This window comes from Ursus arctos, unplaced genomic scaffold, assembly GCF_023065955.2.
Source record: "Ursus arctos isolate Adak ecotype North America unplaced genomic scaffold, UrsArc2.0 scaffold_17, whole genome shotgun sequence".
Taxonomy (NCBI): Eukaryota; Metazoa; Chordata; class Mammalia; order Carnivora; family Ursidae; genus Ursus; species Ursus arctos.
In genome coordinates this window covers 31,763,844-31,785,605 of record NW_026622841.1, presented here as the reverse complement: position 1 = coordinate 31,785,605, position 21,762 = coordinate 31,763,844, and the positions used below count along the sequence as shown (strand labels likewise).

Below are 21,762 nucleotides of genomic sequence, written 5' to 3'. Positions count from 1 at the left end.
ATGAAGCACACAAGGCTGACAGATTTCTAAAGGTCAAAAAAGGTTATGATTCTTCTTCTAACTGTAAAACTCTGTATAAGTAGAAATTTACAAGTTTCTATCTTCCAGAATGTTAACTTCAGTAACATACGTCCTATTAAAATCTATGCAATAAGCCAGACCACAATCTATTGTCTAGGAGAGTAAGATCAGAGGCTTTCCTGACATATATATCCTTTTAACTAAATCAATATATATAGTTTATACTATGTAGTGCTTTTTAAATGCTTCCATTTCTCAGTTGTTTTCTGTACATATGCCTCCTCTATCTCCTCCCTCGTTTCTCGCCGATTCTTTTATAATCAGTTTCCTTGTTTTATACTGAAAACCACAAATGAGAGCTGGGATTAGTGAAGTGTGCTTTAAGACCAGGAAGCTCTATCAGGAAATACAATCTGTCCTCCACAGACACAATATCTGTGGAAACGAAACAAAAAATTCTTTACTGAATCAACACTAACCACAGCATAGCCTGCATGGGGGAAGCAGACACACATTATCACAAAGGCTAAGGAGCATAAAACCACTGAGCCTGCAGTTGCAGGGTCATAAAATCCTGTTTTCTATTTGAAAAGCATTTAATGCTGGACATTTTGAATGCCTCATCTCAGAGAAAGCCTGGGTACAAGGGACTGAATAATTACATCTTGTAAAAGATGGGGAGTCATCATGTCAGAGAAAGCAGATGGTCTCCCCACCATTCCAATACCCCAAATCCGACCGAGCTCAGTGCATTTTGACAATCTGACAGCTGATAGAGAAAAAAAGCATTTCACTCTTAATTCCAAGTAGAAGCAAGGACCTTAAGATGAACACAGGGCTCTTCCAGGAACCGAAGTATAAATTCCCATCTCTACTGGGGTTGAGGGGATGGGGACCGGACTGGCCGCCCAGAGTGTGCCATATCTGTTGGTACTAAATAGAGCTTAACGAAATATTCTAAATGGATCGCAGAGTTCAGGCTCATTAGAGGCAGTATATCACTTTCCTGAGGAGGGTAGTTGGAGGTTGATATTTAGAATGCTTGTGAATTCTTTCGTGCATGGGAAAGGTGTCCTAAAATATTATTAAAATTACCACCTGAAGTATGCATCAAATCAAAGATGATTCTGTATTTAAGTTGGTTAAATACACAAGGACAACATATGTGAGGTCATCAATTAACGCAAGTTCACAGATTTCTAAAAGTTCTTTTGACAATTAGTCAACTTCTTAGAGATATTCCTCAACATTCAACTAGAGAATTAGGACTATTATCCAGAGAAGTTAGCTTAAAATTCTTGTTCCACATGAGGAAAAAAATGACAGATTAATGGCACCATACTGGAAAGGACAGAAGATGAGAAAACATGATGTTTGATTTGTCCTTCTGGAATTGCCACTTAAGATTGAAAGATGTGTGCCTCCGTTTCCTAACATGAAGAGGGAATAATAATAGCTGTTTCATCTACAAGTATGAAAATAATGAAAATAAAATGAGGAAGTGAAGGTCTTTAGCAAAAGCACAAAATTGCTATTTAATGTAAAACTACTCAGACCTAATTTTGGGCTCCTTTTTTAACTTTCCCACCTGCTTCTGAAGCAGCATCATCCATGTCTGTGGCTTCAGCCGTCACAAATAGACTGAGAACTATTGAGGCCTTTTCTGAGAAAGACCTCTTTTTAAATACAAATATTTGACCCTTTCTCCAGAGCCTCACCTCAAATTTAGCATCCTCATCTCTACGCATGCTCAGCTCTCTCACCCTGCCAGGCCATCACCACTCCCACCCATGGTATGAGGGAGATGGGGTAGAGAGGCAAAGTTATCACTAACCACTAAATACAGCTTTATTTTATTTTGCTCTTGTTCACTTTTTAAATTTTATTTTCTTATCCTCTAGAGGTAAAGATTTGACATCACCTTTCAAGATAATGTAATTCATGGGACTTGGAGTTGGTAAGGAGACTCTTGGTTACATTAAGGTAAAACAAACATCATATTCTCAAATGAAGAATGAAACAAAATTTGTTCTGTATTTATCATAAAACAGTTCCTTCATTCTGGGCTGAGTTGTACTGCTGAACATTTGTTTTTTACTTTGAGAAATTTGTTCATTTTCTGGACCCAGATGCCATTTAGGAAAGACCTCAAAAATTTGTCTCTCTTGAAAGTAAGTTGACACTAGATTGCCGCAAAGTTGCGAGGTGGGGGCTGGGCTGGGGACCCAGAGCAGCCACACTGAACTCAATCCAACCTGTTTACCAAGGAATCTCATTCCACTTGAGTCTAAGATGAGATGATTTTATTTCTTCTAAACATTCCCTCAAAGCGTGCTAAGCTGAATCCCCTCCTCCTCTTTCCTACCTTTTAACAACATCTTGGGAAGATTCTATTACTTTCCATCTGTTTCGTATATTAAAATTGGTCAGTCCACATGAAAAGCTCTATCTCTTACCTGATTCTAAATGCTTTCCTCTGTTACTGCTGGCTCAAGGACTGGCTGGCACTTTTCACTTTCTTGTCATTGTCCTTTTCTTAAGGACCAGTTTGTTTCTCAAGAATGAGGAACAAGGACAAAACAAGGGGTAAGGGCAAATGTCCTTTATCTTACTGGGCATAATGTTAATCCTTTTCTGCTGATGTGCCCTGCTTTTCTGCCTTTGACCCATCATCAATGATGGCCTGTGTGTGGCAGGTGTCCATGATGTTCCCACTCCTGGGACCCATCTGTGCAATTCGAGGGCCTAGTACAGCCTCCAGATCAATCAGGACACTAGCCAGCCTGCATGCTCTGCCTGCCTTGGGTTCCCACTTGCTTCTTGCAACTTGGGAGTGTTCACTCAGAGGGTACCTCTGTTGAGCGGGCTTCAAATCAGACACCTCAACTCTTGCTTCCATAGTGTTCTACAGTGTGCATTTGACTGAGAGGTAAATCATCTTTGCCAAGCCAACTGGTATGAGTCAAGGTTGCTACATTCACTCTCAACCTGACTCCTCTCTCCAGTTTACTTTGCTTCCACTGGGCTAGATAGAGTAGCAATTTGACTACCTGTGAAGATATTCAAAATTGAAATGAGATCCAGTCTCCCTTTCTCACCAGTATCTCTCATCTCTTCATTAGAGATTTCCTTGGGCCTCCATGTACACACTCCTCATAAAAACAGTGACTCTCCACTCATCACAGAGCTCACTTCCATAGCCTGGGTGGGGTGAAGACAGTGTGGGAGGTATACATTGTATGAAGGTAAGTTGTGCTAACTTTTAATAAACCCTAGAGAAGCCACATTCTCAATTGCGAGTGCCTTTTTTAAGATTGTGGTTTTCTCATTACATTTTTGTTTTCAGGTGTATAAAGTACTTACATCTCACATCAATTCTTTGGACTCTGCACTCTGATACCTCTCTCTTCCTCACTAATCCAATTCCCATATAGCAGCCAGAGAAGGCCCCTTAAATTATCCTATAACACCCAGCAAAATCAGGGGGCTCTACCACCTCTCTGAGGAATACTTTTATTCTTCTTCTCTTTTTATGTTCTGATTATATCTATATCTACATCTCTCTCCCTCTAGATATATGTGTGTGTGTGTTTGTGTGTATATACACACATATGTATGTATATACATCGATACACACACACACACACACCTTTTTTTTTTCCAATTGCTTATTCTGTGCAGTTTGGTTTCCTGTCTCAAGCTCTCCCTTCTGGACTTCCTCTTCAGGAACATCCCCCACCATGATCACCATTATTACTGGTTCACCTTAGCCACGCCCTCTAGCTACAGCCAACCTTAGGTGCTCATAGGCAGCTAGTGATTAATGACCAATACCTGCCTTAGTCCCATTCATCTGTAAGTTTTCAGGTTAACGACATTCTTTAAGGTGCTTCTCTGTCTTTGTGATTAAGTTAGTCTGCCCCCTTTGCCCTTTTATAACTCTCATCATACTTGAAATTACTTGCTCACTGACTATGTTCTCTGTTAAATTATATGGTTCTTGAGGACAGGGGTCAATCTCATGGATCTATCTTGTTCACTGATATAACCTTAGTACCTAATGCATTTCCCTAACAGCTACTTATTTATTAAGTGAATTGATAAATGTATGGAGAATGGAAATACTGTCATTAATTTTTATTAGATTTAGCAAATGATTGTTCAACCCTTCATTTGAATCTGCCCTTGGAGCTGTGAGGAACCTTATCGACTCTATCTTTCTCCACCTCTATTGATTTGGCTGCATATTCTTGGTTTCTATCCAGTCCGAGTCTGTTTGAGATTGCCCCTGTATCCTCATTTCTATCTGTACTGAAGAGGTCGGAGAAAACACGTATTTTTTAAAATCAACAAAAAGTGAGTATTACATGTTTTTAAATCAGGTATCCTTGAAGTCAACATTTTTTTAATGAAATAGTGCTTTGAGCTCCTAAGGTCTTATACATCTTAATTTCAGTACTGCCTACAGTGCATTTTTAAGTGCTCTTTCCAGGACAGTTTAAGTGGCCAAACCTAACATCAGTCATTGCCTCTAAGAAAAAATCTTAGGTTTTAAGATTTCCCCATATGTGTGCTTGTTTAGTTTTTAATGTCTACTTATAATGAAACAGCATGTTTCTAATTGCTTCCGACTTAGGACAATAAGGTTCTGGAGAATGCTGACCCTCAGCACATTTGTGCAGAAGAAACACTGGCAGTGCTCAAGAGCCTTGCATCTGGTTCCCCATCGCATTAGGCTTACCTCTGGACCCCACCACAGACATAACCTCTGGCATAGTTAGTGCATTCATCCATATCTTGTCAAATTTCTTTGCTTTCTCTTTTCCTCTGGCATTTTTACTTAGCTAACCTGTCTGTTAATGGTACAAAGCCAAACCCTAATACTGAGGAGACTCTCAGGGGCCAAATATATCATCCCCCCTTATTTTACAGATCAGAGACCCAAGATCCCCAGGACAATGTGATTCTCTTGTAGATCACAACTAGTCAGGGGAAGAGTCCAGGCTAGAATACGGGGCTCCTCATGCCGTCGAGGGCTCTTTCTACTATAAAACATGTGCATATTAAGTCAAGTATTCTGACAGTAATTTATCATATTTGTTATGTGACTAAATCACAGATTAAAGTGGAAGGATTTGAACCACTTTACTTTGGATATTCAAATCTCACTAAGCAGTAAATCAAGTATACACACACACACACACACACACACACACACACACAAACCAAGGACCAGAAATGGGAAAAAATACCCAATTATAAAAATATTTATAGGGGCACCTGGCTGGCTCACTTTTGATCTCAGGGTTATGAGTTCAAGCCACATGTTGGTCACAGAGCTTAAAAAAAAATTGTAGACAGTACAACTAAATAATTTCAGGGAAATCGGACAAACTTTTCAAAAAATAAATCACCCCACTCGAGTTTGTTTTGTTTTGTTGGTTTTTTTTTTGGTTTTTTTGGTCTGTTGTGTTTTGGGTTTGATTTCACTTCAAAGTGTTCAACTCCCCTGCCCTTACTTGGTCTTCAGAGAAGCCATCAGAATGCAGCAGCAGGCTTCTCCTCCTGTCTCTCTTGCAGATGCAGTCCCACAAAGGTAATCATTCCCCAACTGTCAGAGAAATCCCTCCTCCCAGAAATGGTAGCTGGGCTTATTTCTCTGAAGTTTTGTGGTAGTGGTCAGCTGCTGTCACTGAGGATTAACTGGTCTCCGAATAACCAGAAGCATAAATCAAAGTGGGAGCAGAGAAGACAGATCCTCCTTACCAAGTCTACGAAGGCAAGGAAATGTGGCCTGTCGTCTCTTTCATCTTCTCAGCCACACCCACACATGGAGAGTCGGCGGCATTAGCACAGTCATCTTCAAAGGCAGAGGACAGCAAAGCAAGAGGGGAGAAAAAAGAAAAAAAAATCTTAATGACTAATTGGCAAACCATCTGTCTATATGTGTTATCTCCCTATGTTACCTTCACAATTTTCCTTTTTAAGTTCTCATTGATCTAAGCCTGAAGACATTAAAGTTTGTAATATATTCTGGTCTGCTCATCAGCAAATTCATCCTAGCGTGTCAGGGCTAGGCAAGCCTGCAGTCCAAACCCTAGCTTAGCAGTAAAAAAAATCTGAGGGCCAACAGTTTAGGTGACTGGGCCAGAATCCTGTATCTCCTTGGAGAACAAGCCAGGGCTAGCAATTTCAAGTTCTGATTCCTTCCTTATACAGCCTTCTTGCTAGGACAGTATCTTATTAAAAAATTATCTTCCCTTTACTCCATGCTATTTTATGCCTTCTATACCTGCCTTTCTCACCTTCTTAACTTTAGAGCGGGAGCCTTGGTTTCTATCCTCCTCCATCAAAACTTGCGATTAAAAAATATTTTCCATTTGTCTGTCGCCACTTCAGATGACTCAGAATCCCCACACCACCTTCCCTGAGGGCGTGTTCACATTCAGCCACACAGTCTGAGTTCTGGAACGGAAAAATTCCGTTCCTGTTAAAGGGTCTGGCATCAGGGCAGATTGTGAGAAGAGGCGGCATGTTTTTTGACACTCTAGTCTCTGAGCTACTGATATCTACGATTAGTAATAACAAAATGCACACATCACGTCCCCTTTCAGGAAACCATGTGGGGAATTGGTTCCTAATTGTAAGATCGGCAAGTTCAGTCTCATAAGGCGATAACCTGGAAGATCCCTCCAGATTTGAACAGCATTCACTACTGTAATGTAGAGTATTCCTACTTTTCCAGAGGAGACAGTAAAAGGTTTGTCTATTTCCCACTCTCTCTCTTTTTTAAAATCTGAATAAATGTATCTTCAGTGTCATTGCTGTTGTGTGCATTTCAGGGCCTCTCTACTCTGCCTCAGACCTCCTGGGGACTCAGAAGAGGGAACATCTGTTTGTCTGTTTTACTCCCTTTTGCAGAACCTGCTAAATAGGGAAGAAGCTAAATTTTTAATGTTCCCGAAGCTCTGTGTGTGAAACGATGATATTGGGTTGCAATTGAAGAAGAGTTTTAAGACAGGCAATTTTATACCAACTTACATAATGCATGCCAAAGTGTGAGGCTGTTATGGAATCGCATCTGCAATTGTGAGCTGCATAATACAGCAATAGTATTTGAATATTATCAGATTGTAAATGGCGGAAATGCGGTATTAAGTGTTTGTGAGGAGTGAATTATGCCCTATTATATCTCGGAGACCCTGGGAGCAGTGGAAGCAGCCGGTGAATGGCGGGTTTCTCTGATTTATTAACAGGGTTAGTTGACTGGGATTATGCTTATTTTTATGTGAGGCACCATTATCAGTTCTGAGGCTCTACTCTAAAGAGGACACACACAGAGAGGAGGGATAATAGTCGCATGTCTCCCCTCCTGCATGTCACAGCACCTGGAACATCGGCAATATTTGACTTTCTTTGGAAGGAAGTAAGAAACCTAGAGAAATATACAAAGAATGAAAACAAATCTTCACAAACTAGCAAGAGAGTCTGGGGAAAGCTGGAGATGTGGAAACGGAAGGCTCAGGAGGGACATGATCACAGACTGCAAATACCTTCGAGGTAGCATTATAAATGAAGGGTTGAAATTATTCAGTCTCAGATGATGGCAGGAGTAGGTGCAAGGGCCTGGAGCTAAGAAAGAAGCAGCTTGGACCAGATAATAAGAAAAGTTTATAGCAGTAAGAATGACAGAACAGAGAAATAGGTTCCCAAGAGTCATGGCAGATAGTGAAGAAATAGGTTAGGTAAGACATTAGCAGGACTGATGGGGTAAAGACAGACAAATGGATGCAACAAGTGGGGTTTGGTGTTCCTGTTTCTGGAGATAGTAAACGCAAACATTTTCCCCACTGAATGCTGTTTTGCCAATATTCCTAACAAAATCTTTACTCTCCTGTGCCAATGTCATATTTAAGAAGCAAAACTTCCAAGTAGCTTGCCAGCTAGAAAGTCTCAATCAAAAACGTGATGACCTTTCATTCCCCTACAAACTTTGAAACTCTTGACTTGAAAACTTGACTTTGAAACTCTTCCAGGAGACTGTAGGAGTTAAAATAGGCTGATGGGTTAGAGAAAGCTTATTGAAGGAGATGAGCTCTAAAGGACAGGGGCTTTAAGGCACATTTTATATTATTTACTTATTACTTGTAACACGATCATTCAAAAAAAGATTTGTGTTAGTAGTTGAGGATTTAAATAAGAAGGAAGATTATTGTTCTAGGTGGGCATGCCTCCTGGATGTTCCAATTGTCTCCCAAGTGAATTCAGCAATAAATAGCAACATTTGTAGCCAAGCAGCCACTTTAGGTTGTAGGGTTGAAACATCAACCTCTCGGGGTTGATGGTTGTCCTCAACTGACAATTAGAAGGAGTCATTCTATCAACAGGTGATACCAACAAGAAAGCTTTAGAGATGTCTCCATATCAGTATGTAGAGTGTTAGATGTAATCTCTACCTTGCAAATTCAAGAGGGCAGATGGCACCAACAACACAGCCTCCCTTTCCTTCACCAATTCAATAGTGTCATTAGAAAACAAATCCACTGGGGGGCCATCTCCACTGGATGAAAAACCCAAATAATATCTAAAATATGGAAAGCAACCTGAGCCGTACTACAGACTGCTACCAAAAAATCAAAGTAGCTCTAAAAATGTGGTGTCAGGATCAGATTGGGACTAAAACAATTACAAAGGAATTTGGTAGGGTAGCACAGTTCAGAACTTCTGCATCTCTCCTCACCCTCAAACCTTTGGCCACGCAGTGAACAACAGTGGTGCCTGGGCCCAGGCAACCATAATAAATGTGAGCTCCTAGGGCAGAAAGTGAGGTAGTGGTTGAACAACCACTGAAGTTCTACGTGAATAGGATAACCCCACACCTAGACTACCCTTCTTTCCTGCACTGTAACTCTACCCAGACATCAGTATAAACTGCAGTGGCATGACCTGGCCCATAGCTCACAGAGTCCATGCAAATAGACACAGCATTACCAAGAAGGTAACAGCAGATCCTAAGACCAAGATAAATAAACAACTGAACATAGCCTGGGGAGAGCCACATCATGAAAGAAAGGCAGAAAACACAGCAAATGGAAGAATACATCTTCACAGAAATAGTGCATAAAACAAACAAGATAGTAAAGGGGATATTATACATATCCTCTGAGAAACACAAGAGGATATTATGATTATTTTTTTAAATCAATTTGAAAACTTGGACACAAAATTTAATCCTTGAAGAAAAAGAAGAAAAAAATGTGAAAATAAAAGTTGAATGGTGGACTATTCACACGCAAAAAAGCATTTTTTTTCCCCCAGCAAGGTGGAATTGAGTTTTCCTTACTCTGATGGAGTATAAAGGATCAACACATGAAAGTACATGCAAAGACTTTTGGACATATGTTCGATACTGTTCTAGAAAAAGATCAAAGGAAAATGGAGGGGAAATAGGCAAAGAAAAAAATTTTTAAATTTAGCAGGACTGAAGAGAGACTGAGTTACTAGATTGAAGGAGTCCATCAAATGTTGTGTGACCAAAACAAAAACAAGAAAAGACTGCACATAAAAATATTGTGGAATTCTAAAACTCCAAAGATAAACAGAATGCTAAGGTGTCTTAAGAGAAAGAAAGAATATAAATGGGATTTCAAACAAAGCCATGTAGCTTGACCTCAGAGTCTCATCATAACACTGGGTGCATGAAATCCATTTTCCACAAGATTCTTAGAGAAAATTATGTCGAACACTATTATTAATTTTTTAGGGCAAAATAAAGACATTTTCAGATTTTTTTTAGGACATGGAAATTTTAGTATCCATAATTCAAGTCTGAGAGAATTATTAGAGCATACATTCCAACAAGTAAAATAGATGAATCCTAGAGGGAAAAAATAGAATTTAAGCAACAGCAGTGAGCAAAGAAATCAATAAAATGTATTGCTAAGTCTAAATGAGCACTAATTATAAAATATTAACCTGAAAATGTCATATGATATTGATGTTTTATAGCATAACTATACAAGCAGCAGAGAATGACTTACTAAGAAACAGTGACAGGTTGGTGGTTTGTTTTCTTTTTGCTTTATTCGAGGGCTTCAATGTAGTCTCATTTCTCCTCTTCTGAGTGGGGGATAATAGAGAGAGCCTTACTTCTCTAACATCCTATTACAGGTATCGTTCCATTTCATCTTTTATATGTTTCATTTACTCCTCTTTATATGCAATGTAGCACAAGACTGGTTTTAAACTCTTTCAGGAAAGTGAATTTACCCATTTATTAATTTAATAGATAATAACTAGTATTATTATATATATGTAATAACTATTATATATATTAGGTAGTTATATATATACATATATATTAGGTAATAACTAGGATTTGGAATAGGCTAGTTAGATAAAGGATATAGTCTTGTTTTCTGTGGTGGCTGGTGTGGGAGAATCAGAAAACAGAGGTGATTATACCAAACCAAGAATCACACAAACAAGTCATGATCTTATAAACTAATTTGGTACAGAAGAAAAGAGATCACTTAACAATACAAAAAACACAGTTGCCTGTCTCTATTAGCTGGGCGAACGGTCTATCATAGAGACTCACCCACAAAAACCAAGGCCTTATGAAAAGTTCCAACTCTACCAGAAAAAGGCTCTCAACTCTCAACTGTCACAAGAGCCCATTGAAAATATCTGACACGGAATAAATTCACTTCCTTCAGTAAAGGTAATAAAGAGAAACAAGCACAAGACAGACAGAATGATATGATAAGGAAAATAGGAAAAAGAAAACTACCAAAAAAATAGTGGCCAAATGTAAATAAAAGTGTAAATCAAACATTTCACCATCAGTGAAGAAAGATACTATGTCCAACTCTGCTTTGAAACAAATAATAAAATAATAATAATGTGTTAAGGAAAGCATGGGGCAATAGTAGAGGATAGGATATCAGGAGTCAAAATAGCTCAGTAAATAGAGTTTTAAAAATCACAGAAATGTAGGTGAAATAGAAAGGAACACAAAATGGAATAACATCCATAGGACACAGAGATGAAAGATATAAGCAAAATAAAATAGAAATAAAAAAAGAACTTATAAGGAAAAAAGGCAGTACCTGGAGATTCAACCTACACAAATTCACAGTCCTTAAAAGAAAAATAAGATACAAAAAAAAATTGTAAAAAATCAAATATTGAAATATGCAATTCAAGAAAACTGTCATTTAATTAAAAAATAATTATTTCTACTTATTAAAAAATAAAGTCTGTTTCAGGGAATCATCAGAATGATCAAGTTCAAGAAACATCATAGTAAAGACACTAGACTTAAACTATGGAAAAAAATCCTTACAGCATCATGAGAAATAAGCAATTGACTTATAAAAGGGGGAAACAAAGAAGCAAGTAAGGTGGGCCACGAGTTCTCCATAGCTACTATCAATACGAGAAGACAGTGGGGCCACATCTACAAATCCCTTAAAGATTAAAAATAACCTACGGATTTTATATCTAGATCAAATGTCAATCAATTATAACATCAAGAGACAAATGGGTATTTTTTTGTTTTTTATTTTATTATTTATTTGAGAGAGAGAGAGAGAGATGGTGAAAGAGTGCATGAGCAGGGGGAAGAGGGAGAATCAGGCTCCAACAAATGGTTTTTAACATACAAGAACTCAGGAAAGATTGTCTACTGTGAACTTAAGGATTCTACTTCAAGAGCAGAGTCAATTGAGGTAACACTAGGACTACAGCAAAAGCATTGGCCATGTCCAATGTCTGTCATTAACTGCAGATCTATGACTCAAACAAATCTGAGAATGAGGTGAGGGGGCAAAAACCAAAGCTATGTGTGTGAGAATATTGAAATTACACAAATAACACAAGTTGAAAAAAGAAAAAGGTAAGTAGTTGGGAGACAGAATCTTATCAATGACAAAAGTAAAAAGCTTATCCAAGTAAAAAGCTTGTTTAAAATATAAAAATAGATACTAATCAAGAAAATAAAAGTAGACAGATTTGCAGATGTGGAGAAATGCCCATAGTGAACATTTAATAGACTAATACTTGGAGGCTAATATAAAGATAAAAAGAAGAAAGATCCCAAAGATACAGACGTAGTGAAGAGAAGGGCCATATGCACCCCAATGTTCATAGCAGCATTGTCCACAATAGCTAAATCGTGGAAGGAGCCGAGATGCCCTTCAACAGATGACTGGATTAAGAAGTTGTGGTCCATATATACAATGGAATATTACTCAGCTCTCAGAAAGAACGAGTTCTCAACATTTGCTGCAACATGGACGGCACTGGAGGAGATAATGCTAAGTGAAATAAGTCAAGCAGAGAAAGACAACTATCATATGATTTCTCTCATCTATGGAACATAAAAACTAGGAAGATCGGTAGGGGAAGAAAGGGATAAAGAAAGGGGGGTAATCAAAAGGGGGAATGAAACATGAGAGACTATGGACTATGAGAAACAAACTGAGGGCCTCAGAGGGGATGGGGGTGGGGGAATGGGATAGACCAGTGATGGGTAGTAAGGAGGGCACGTATTGCATGGTGCACTGGGTGTTATACACAACTAATGAATCATCGAGCCTTACATCAGAAACTGGGGATATACTGTATGGTGACTAACATAATATAATAAAAAATCATTAAAAAAAAAAAAGAAGATCCAATTTTTCTTAAATATCTGAATTATTAACACGTTTTTTAAAATAGCACAGAGGGGCACCTGGGTGACACAGTCAGTTGAATGTTGGGGCCCTTAGTTTCAGCTCAGGTCATGGTCTTATGGTCATGGGATCGAGCCCCATGTCGGGCTCCCTGCTCATCGGGGATTCTGCTTGAGTTTCTCTCTCTCCTCTCCCTCTGCCCCTGCTCCTGGGCTCTTTCACTATAAAAATAAATAAATCAATCAATCTTTTAAAAAAGGACAGTAGGACAGAAAACTACATAAGGGGTTATATAAAGATAAATATTAAGCCCATAAATGTATATCGTCTCAATAAATTTAAATTGGTTAAACTCACCTCATAAAAAAAATGACTTTCAGATGTGATCAAATGATCACAAAGCAAAATCCCACCCCATTAAATCTATGATATAGAGAAGCCACCACCACACACTTACACACACGTATAAAAGTAACGCAAAAATATTGAAAATTTTAAAATTGACAAAAACCCTCTAGAAAAACTCTAAGAAATCTTAAAGAAAACAAAAGGTCATGATCTTAATATCAAACAGGTTTAAACTGTGACCAAAAAGCCTGAAAAAGATAGAAAAATCGCTTTTGACTACAAAAGAGTAAAATTCACAAAAAAATATAGCCAATATAAATATCTATACTTCAATTAGTATAATACAAACACTCTTAAGCATTACAGCAGAACATGCTAGGAAAAACGAGTAAAACATTAACGGCAGACTTCGTCACCTTATTCATCACACTCAAAGAGGTAATAAAGTATCATAAAGGACTTGTTTAAAAGGTCAGGGTATAGAAAAACCACTAGAACCCCAGGAATTGTCAGAATCCCAGGGCCGTTAACAAGCTTTGACCAACCTTAGGCCTAAAGTAGCAAGAGGGTGAAGCCATTTTCAATATATGAAGGCAGGGACTTCCAGGTCACTAACCCAAAGTCAGTAGTCTAGTACCTTCCTCCTAATATTTTCTCCCCAAACAATACAAAACATGATGATGTTGGAAATTAATGCACAAATGTAGTATATGGCGCGAGTGTTATGTATTATTGTAAAAATCCTGAATGTTGTGACAAAGTAGAAATAGTGCACTTAATAATGGGAAAAGATGGGAGAGAAACAAAACAAAAAATAGAATCAGTTCCTTGTTGTATAGACTATAGACAGGCATTAAAGAATGCTGCAAAAAAAACCAAAACCAAAACAAAAACCCTGAGAAATCAGACAGAAGAATATTAATAAGAAAATAGGAAGCTAAGGGGCCACCTGGGTGGTTCAGTCAGTTAAGCATCTGCCTTTGACTCAGGTCGTGATCCCAGAATCATGGGATCGAGCCCCCCATTGGTCTCCCTGCTCAGAGGAGAGTCTGCTTCTCCCTCTCCTCCCCACTCGTGTTTTCTTTCTCTAGCTCTCACTCTCTCAAATAAATAAATAAAATCTTTAAAAAGAAAATAGGAGGCTAAGAACATTTAACAAAAGTAGAAATACAAAGGCTGTCACTAGAACAAACACACAAACCTTCCTAAATACAACATAAAAATATTTTATAAGTAATAGAAAATATATATACATCATGCAAAGAAAGAAACACAGAATATACAAAAAGTATAATAAAATATTATGGTATGGTTGAAGTCAAACATATCAGTCATTTTGGTGAATTTGACTAGACTCAAGTGATCTAATAAAAGATAAAAATGTCCTGTTTGGTTCACAAAACAAGACCGTGCTATAAGCACCATAAAAGAAAGACACCTAGGGGCGCCTGGGTGGCTCAGTCCGTTAAGTGTCTGCCTTTGGCTCAGGTCATGATCTCAGGGTCCTGGGATAGAGCTCCAGTTGGTCTGCCCCTCCCCCTGCTCATGCTTTCTCTCTCTCTATCTCTTAAATAAATAAATAAAATCTTTTTAGAGAGAGAGAGAGAAAGAAAGAAAGAAAGAAAGAAAGAAAGAAAGAAAGAAAGATAAAAGAAAGAAAGAAAGACACCTAAACTCAAGAAACTCAGAAACACTGAAAGCGCAGGAATGGACAGACGTATACAAGGGAAATGGAAACAGAGAGCAGTAGTAGCAATCCTGATATCAAAAAATCTAGAATTCAAACCATTAAATGTGAAAAAGAACAGTTTAAATGTTAAAAGCCACACTTAACAGTGAAGATATAACATAGATGGATATTTATGCGCCAAGTAACACAATGACCACTTTCATGAAACAAAAAGTACAGGACATACCAGGACACAGGGAGAGACACTAATAGTAAGATGCACTTGCACATCACTGTAGAATAAGAGAGATGAAATAGACACAGTAAATCAGGATACAGAAGACTTTAAAAACGCAATCAGTGAGATAGATCTTATAAATATATATTAAACTTTACACCCCGATAAAGCAAATGCAGTTCCTTCTTAAGCACCCATGGCATATGGACAAAAACTGGTCATAAACTGAGTTACAGAGAAAACGTTAGTAATTTCCATAAAGTAGAAATATAAACAACACTCTGATAGCAATGAAATAAAACTAGAAATTACCAACAGTGAAACCAAAAACAAAAGGCCCTGCCACATAGAAAATTTTAAAGCTTCCTATGAATCAACTCCTTAGAGAAAGGGAGCATACAAACTGAAATTGTGACTTTTTATGAAAAAGAATGGCAATGAAAATACTACACACCAGAACATATGGGATGCATTTAGAGCAGAGATCAGAGGAAAATTCGTAGCATTAAACCCTTTTATCAGTAAAAATGAAAGAATGATAATAAATGACACAAATTCCCAGTTCAAAACACTAGAAAAAGAACAACAAAGTGAACACAAAGAAAGTGCAAGGAAAGAAAGAATAAAAATGAAAGAAGAAATTAAGGAAAAGAATAGAGAAACAGATCTAACGAATAAATCAAAATCCTGTTTTTTTTTAAAAAAAATTCACAAAATAGACAAATCACTACCTCACTTATGAAATAAAGGAAGAAAACAAAAACACACAACATAAGACCTCAGAAAGGGGACACAACCATTGAAACAAGTACATCTTTTAAAATCACCAGAGACGATATTACAGACTTTTATGCAAATAAATCTGCAAGCCCAGATGAAATGGTGTTCAGGAAAAAGAGACGTGATGCCTGTAGGATATGGGAGTGTTATGACCAAGAAAGATGCTATTAAATACAACAAATATACATGAGGGAATAAACTGAAGGCAGAGAACCGTCCACTAGAATTCTTTTCCTGAAATATGAGTATACAAATGTATGCAAATCAGGGAAGTTGTCACACACTCATACCCATCATCCCTCCTCCTGCCTGCCGCCCCAATCAAATGCTATAATCAACATCTAGCCCATAATCCAGTCTGAGGTCTGAATGGCTATCTCTTTGACCCTCTGCTTGCTGCACAGTAGCCCTACATTCCCCCTTCACCTTTGGTACCGCGAGACGGATGAACGAACACAGGGGCTATTGTGGGGCAGTCCTATTGAAGAATGGGATGGATTCACCTTGCAAATATGCAAAGCATTAATGACCACTTACGTGAAATTCCCCAAAGGCTGTTCATTAAGCCCAAATCAGGCTTCCTGTTGTGGCTCCTCTGAAAGAGATGACAGACCACTGTGTCCTAGAAATGGGACTCCCACTGGGAGGGAAGGACATTCAAACTGACTCTGTGCCCTCAGGGTAGGTGTCCCATGAAAGGCCCCATGAGGGGGCTTGACTTTCACATCTGAGTGGTATGAATACATTTGCCTGTCATTTCCATGTTAGTCAGCGTACAGCAGCCTAATTACCACTTTCTAAAGCCACTGTACAATAGTGAAGGTCATTAATAATTGATGAAAAGCTATTGACCAAAATGAAGTGAGTCCTTGAATATAACTAATAATTATTAAACCATTACTAATATTTACTGAGCACTTACTGTGTGCCAGACATTCTAAATGTTTTATTTCTATTGTCTCGTTCAATCTTCACAACAGTTTTATGAGGAAGCCGAAACACAATTTGTATTTGTCCATTTCGTGTCTTTAAGTAGATGACAGATTTTCATCTTACAGGATAATCGGGGCCCCGTGTGATTTGTGATTCAATCTGCCATCCTGACGATGATTTTTTTTTCTAACATTTTATATCATCATTATTTAAAGGGATTCCATGGAACTTGGAAACAGGTTGCAGAGACCTGTGGTTACACTGAGCGCACATTACAGGACATGGGGCTGCTGATACATGTTTCCAAAAGGGTGGATATTTGGCAATGCTGTTCACGTTCCACAGATAATGACTTTGTTTTCTTATTCTCCTATTAAAAATACCATGCTTTGGAAAGACAAATGCTCACTGTACTGGTAGCGAGAACCGACATGGGGGTCTTCCCAGCTCTAATTCTAAGGATAGCAGGAGAATGGAGGCTCCTGACCCACAAATTTGTTAATTTTCATGATTCAGGGTAAAAAGTGAATGAGTGAGGTGGTCATTCATTTCTGATCTTTATAAGAAAGACATAGAGCAGATATGTTGAAAATCTTAACTCAATCTAGTATTGAAAAAATTTCTTATTATTGCTTGCACACGTTTTTATCTCCTGCAGTTTATCATAACGTGTCTTGTGTTAGTAAAAACTGCAACAAGGTAAGCCTTGTATGTGATCGATTGTTTTGGTGTGTGCTTTCCCCAATATTCAATAAGTCTTTATTTTGACCTTATACACACCAAAACATTTTGTAAGAGAAGGTCTATTACTTATAGTCTAGAAGAAGGAGGAAAAATGATGCATGTCAACGTCAGGTGCACACAAGCAGGCAGACAAGAACTTCCCACTATTGACTGGATCTTGAGATTCTGTTTTGGTTAGCTCAAAAATGATTATGGTGCTTGGAGGGGTTCCCAAATGGGCCAAGTCTTTGTACAAGTTGATTAGAAACAATGGGAGACCAGAGGTGAAGCATCTCTTGATAGTTCAGTGACATCTCTAGCTGGAGACCCACCCGTTTTGCAATATGGGACAGAAAAAAGCATGGCTTTCCAGCCCGGCTCTTTCCTAATACCCAGGTGACTTGAGCAAGTTATTAAAACTTACAGTAGGGCAATGATGCCCACCTTACCTGGCATTATATTAGCGACTAAATGAGCTAATGCCTGTAATGTATTCCTCACAGTGCCCAATGTAAGTGTGTGTTTAAGTAGGTCTGTGCTAAAAATCAATAGCAAGATAATACTAGTTTCTTTCTAAAGGACTAGTGAAACTTGAGGAAAACTCAGGAATCCTAAACGCTGTGGACATTTGTCATTACAGAGAACATTTACCACAAAGTCAGCATGCATGACTTTGGGGCGCTCTACTAAATTAAGTGGTTCCATACATCCTGCCCCATGGACTTGCTCACCCATAGCAACAAACGCAAGACATTGCGTCATAGTGTCTGGTGTACACCTAGAGTCCCAGTCCCAGGGTACAAATTCCTTTTCTTGCTTTTGACGGATCTCAGTCCATGCACGTAACAATTGTCTCCCTTAGTTTTGCTCTTTCCTGATCACTTATGTTTACAGTTGCTGTTACAGAAAATAGCATGTCTCATTTTGTTATCCTTTCTATGATTACAGCTGATGAAGACGATTTTTTTTTCATTTTTCTTTCCACACATAATATAAAAGGCAGAAGGAATTGTGATGACTGTTCAAATCAACCACAGACAGTGTGAGTTTGTGCACACGTGTGTATGTGTGCCTGCACATGTGTGTCTGTGAATGTGTGTTTGTTGGGGTTGAGGAGAGCGCTAATGTGATAAAGGAGCAAGAGAAAAATTTGGTGGTGGCATAAAACTCAAGTCCATATAATACTGAAGCTACATAACAGGGTCTGTATAAAACTGAACTTCCTTTGGTCCATGTCTAACTCTAAGAGTTCAGACACACTTCATCAAAGCTATATTTTAGCATGAACAGCTTCATCAGAGCTATACTCCCTGGATACCCTGGGGTCCAGGGTGGTCTCACAGCATCCTATTCCAGCGAAGGAATTTCTTGGGAGAACAAAATCCTGTTTTTGAAGAATCATTTCTGTCTTAATATCCGCTAATCGTGCTATATCCTCTCGGTTTAATCGAGACACTTTTCCCTGGGCAAAAAGTACCTCCAGAGTTTATTTTCATTTTCAGCAACCATAGGGAGTATTAGCTCATGTAGTCTTGGTCTAAGACTCAATTCTCCTGCTTTATTCGTTATTGGAGCTTCAAGGAACACATACCTCTTTAAGGTTTGTGTGAACTGGGCCAGTGATTCCAAAACTTCATTGCGCGTAAGACTCAATGGCAAAACTTGTTACGCTTCCATATCTGGTTTAGGAGAGATGGGATTGTGCCTGAGATTCTACTTTTCCAAAAATATTCCAGGTGATACTGATGCTACCGCTGGTCCCAGGATGATATACTAAGTTATGACACTCTAACCCAGAAATGGGCAAACTTTTCTGTAAAAGGAGAGGCAGTGAATATTTGGGGCTCTAGCTATTTAACTCTGCTTGTTGTAGCACAAAGGTAACCATAGAGAATGCATAACCAAATGGGTGGGCTTTATTCCAATAAAACTTTGTGAAACTTGAATTTCATGTCATTTTCACATGTCAAGAAATAATATTTTTCTTTGGAATTCTTTTTTCGGCTATTTAAAATGTAAAAACCACTCTTAGCTTGGGGGGGGTCATACAAAAGCGATCAATGGGTCAGATATGACCCGTGGGCCAAGTTTGCCAATACCTGATCTAGACAGAATTCTTGTCTTGTAACTAGGACTTGACACCTTATTTATTACAAAGAGACGAACATTCTCTTTACCTTCTGGTTTAGAAAGTAAAAAATTCTTAGGGAAGACTGTACTCTTACTGAAAGAGAATCCTTTAATTTACAGCCCCTGAATTGAGTCTGCTACCTGAAAGCTGGAATAGTCTAGTTCTATTTCATAGGCAGAGTGAGCAGGTATACCTCTTTACTCAGGCATTTTAGGTTTATTAGTGGTTTAGTGACTCACAAGAAGATTGGGATTTATTTTGCCATCAATGTGGGGAGAAGACAGAAATGTCATATCTTTTGCTAAGTCTCTAGTAACATCTCAGCCTGAAATTATTAGAAATCCCACTAATTAGACAATTCAACCCAATGGTAGAATTTAATTTTCCCCCTTCAAATGACAATGGACTCAGAAAGTATCCACAAAACAAACCTATTTTGGGCAGAATGTCTCCAACTTTTTCAATAATGTATCCCTATCAGCATAAAGAAAATGATGTGTGTGCCCACAGCTCTGGAATCTAAACTTAACTGGCCCATAGCAAGTGTGAAATTTCTTTGAAGTCTCCGTTTTATCTTATAAATTCATGCATATCTTGCATTTTATTCCATAAAATATATTGGTGTTTGTTGTAATATAAAGATGTTTAAAATTACTTCTCATTTCACTTAAATTTTTATGCTAAAAATTGAGAGCCCCAGGAAGTTGGCCAATGTTTACTCTATTGATTCACATAGTCTCTCTGACATACCTGTATGTGTGTGTGTATATATATATGTATATATATATATACATATATATATATACACACCAGTTTGAGAAGTTTAAAGTTAGCAGGGGTCCCCGCTTATCCCTGGAAGGGTGTTAGACCCCATGTGCCGAAACCCTCCAGCTTCTATCTATCCCACCCCCCAACTGAGCCCCCTGCCATGTGATATAAGAACACTTACTCACAAAGTTTATCTAAGGATTTCCTGGTTAGTTGACACTGTATAAGGTTGCTTTAGCATGACTACCATTTGAACTTCATTTTTTCTGTTCATATTCTGCTCACAGGCTTATTTTTGGTCTTTAAATCAAATTAGCAATGGGGTATCTTCAATATCTTTAATAAGCCTACATGTAAATGCAATGGATCAGAATGACCTGCTTTGTGTCAATAACCCTAACCCTAGGCCATACTGTCTCTATAGGTCTTTAATTTCTTTCGTACCATATTTTATTGTAAGTATATGCCTATGTCTATGTTTAATTGATACATCTTATCAAGTAGATAGAGTTGAAAATCAATGGTCTGATCATGTTTTCATCTGTTTTTCTTTCCTCATCTTCTTCATGGAAATCCTTCAACCAATGCACTGAACTCCTAAAAAGGTGAAAATCAAGAGCAAATCCACCAGTACAAATGCTGACCTACTTTTCAAGTTTCAATTTTTTCAGGTAATGAGGTATTGGAGAAAGCATGGAAGGAGGTTGCTTTCTCCCAGGTATTGTTTAACACAATTTCTGTAAATGTATTCTTAATTGGCATGAAGATACATATGATTACTATGCTGGTCCTAGTAGAGCTCAAAGAATGTCCTTTTACATGACAATTGGGAATCACAAGAAGGGAACAAGAGGAGAAGATGACATTCCTTTACTCATGGTGACAGTATCCCTAGATTATGTGATCTAGGAAATATTAACTGAGTGGTTTAGATAGGAGAAGTAATAATCCCCTTTCCACCTTCTATGGGAAGCATGATTGTTCCAACTGATGGATTGTTAGACCAGAGTGGAATTTGAAGGAAAGGCAAGGCAACATTTGGTTAAAAGGCTGATATCTCAGTGGTGCCAATAGAGTGAGTCACATTTACAAATTTATGCACTAGATTCTTGAGTTTGAGAGTGAGCACCTTCTTAAATTTTGCACCGTATGTGGCTCATTTGCCTTACCCTTGTTCCAGTCTTGATCTCAAGATACTTGCCAACTAGGTTATAAACCTCTATATGAGAAAGGAGATAGACTGTATGTTTTAAACTCTTTAGCCTGGCCCTCTGTGCATGAATATGAAGAGTCTCAATTTTTACAACTGCAGTACAGTTGTCTTATCATGCTTCTACCAGATGAATAGACCACTTGCCAGTCCTCTTAATTTTTCCTTCCTCGTCTCTTGACTTTTGTTCATGATCTCTCTACTTCTTCCAGAATTACTTCTCTGTAGTGGACAGAGTGTTGTGCCAACAGGCTTTCATTC

General features: G+C 38.2%; 1 pseudogene; it reads right to left on the bottom strand.

Annotated features, from left to right (window-relative positions):
* LOC113253202 (axonemal dynein light intermediate polypeptide 1-like) overlaps positions 1-1,769 on the bottom strand; it is a 30,255-nt pseudogene extending 28,486 nt beyond the window's left edge.
* Positions 1,770-21,762: the final 19,993 nt, after the last annotated feature.